Source organism: Gopherus flavomarginatus, chromosome 7 (genome assembly GCF_025201925.1).
Source record: "Gopherus flavomarginatus isolate rGopFla2 chromosome 7, rGopFla2.mat.asm, whole genome shotgun sequence".
NCBI lineage: Eukaryota > Metazoa > Chordata > Testudines > Testudinidae > Gopherus > Gopherus flavomarginatus.
Genome location: NC_066623.1, coordinates 115,262,275 through 115,263,580, shown reverse-complemented (window position 1 = coordinate 115,263,580; position 1,306 = coordinate 115,262,275). Strand labels below are relative to the sequence as shown.

At 62.6% G+C, this 1,306-nt stretch overlaps 1 non-coding gene across 1 annotated transcript; it reads left to right on the top strand.

The window, feature by feature from the left end:
* Positions 1 to 364: 364 nt before the first annotated feature.
* On the top strand, positions 365 to 528 carry LOC127056048 (U1 spliceosomal RNA). The gene has a single exon (XR_007775692.1). It is a non-coding gene; the product is annotated as a U1 spliceosomal RNA (small nuclear RNA).
* The last annotated feature ends 778 nt before the right edge of the window (positions 529 to 1,306 follow it).

Here is a 1,306-nt window from a genome sequence, read left to right as displayed (position 1 = left end):
AGAGTGGGGCAGCGGACCCCGCCGCCTTGGCTGGACGGGCAGAACCCGGACCGGCCACGGAAGAGAACTGGTCCCAGGCACGCAGGGGGCGGGACCTGTATGGAGGGTGGAGCTGCGTGATCACGTATGCAGATCTGTGTGCGAGCAGAGCATTGTGGGAGCGGAGGCGGACTGCCCAGCAGGGCCCGACTTTGGCCCCGGGAGCTCGGCGTGGAGAAGGGAGGCGCCTCGCGGACGCGTCGGGGCAGCTGTCGGCAGTGGGGGCCGGTGTGGGCGAGGCCGGCGGTCGGGGCGCGGCGGTCCGCCCCGTGTGTTCAAAGTGTGGGGCGAGCGAGGGCGGGCGGCGGCGGGGCGGGCGGAGCTCATACTTACCTGGCAGGGGAGATACCATGATCACGAAGGTGGTTTTCCCAGGGTGAGGCTCATCCATTGCACTGCGGGTGTGCTGACCCCTGCGATTTCCCCAAATGCGGGAAACTCGACTGCATAATTTGTGGTAGTGGGGGACTGCGTTCGCGCTCTCCCCTGGCGAGCGGTGGCAAAAACAGACAAACCTGGGCTGTGCCAGACCCTTTGTAACGCTCTTATGCTGCGCTTTGGTGTTAACGTTATTACAGCTGGAGATTTGTGGTTTTTCCGTTTTCTTTCTGTCGTGACTTTGTTTTTCGTTACTCGAGCTCAGTTTTTCTCTCGCTCTGGTTTTAGCTGCGTACGATCCGTTAAACCTTGTTTCTTTCTCTTGGGCTCTTTTTTCCCAGACCAAAGCTTTCTTCACAACGTGCTTATCGACTGCTCTCGGGAAGATAGTTTTTGTTTCGGCACCAAGGCCCACCCCCTCCCCAAATGCCATTTGCTGCACTGGATCCGCTCACTGCTGGGGGCCCTTCCCCCCGGCACACTCAGCTGCGGGGCTGCCCCGACCCACTCAAGTGCTCAGCTCCACCAGGCAGGCGCGCTCAGTGATGGCACCTGCAGCCCCCGTGGGGTTCCTGTCTCCCTTTCCAGGCCTGGCGGGACATTCATTCTCTCCTGCCTTGGGGCCGGGCTGGGTGTGCTGTGAACACCTCGCCCCAGCTCTGGGGCCAAGCGACCCAAACTCATTGCACGGCCTGGCCCAGGCTGAGACAGCCGGTGCCCTTAGCCAGCAGGAAATGATCCTGCGTGTGCCCCCTGCCATCAGAGCATGGTGGGAAAGGAGACCTGGCATCCACCACCACCCCCAGTCCTCCCACCTGTGCACAGGGGCCTGGCGCCCCCAGCCCCTCTCTGAACACACCACGGGCCTGACCCGTGTTTCTGGGGCTCC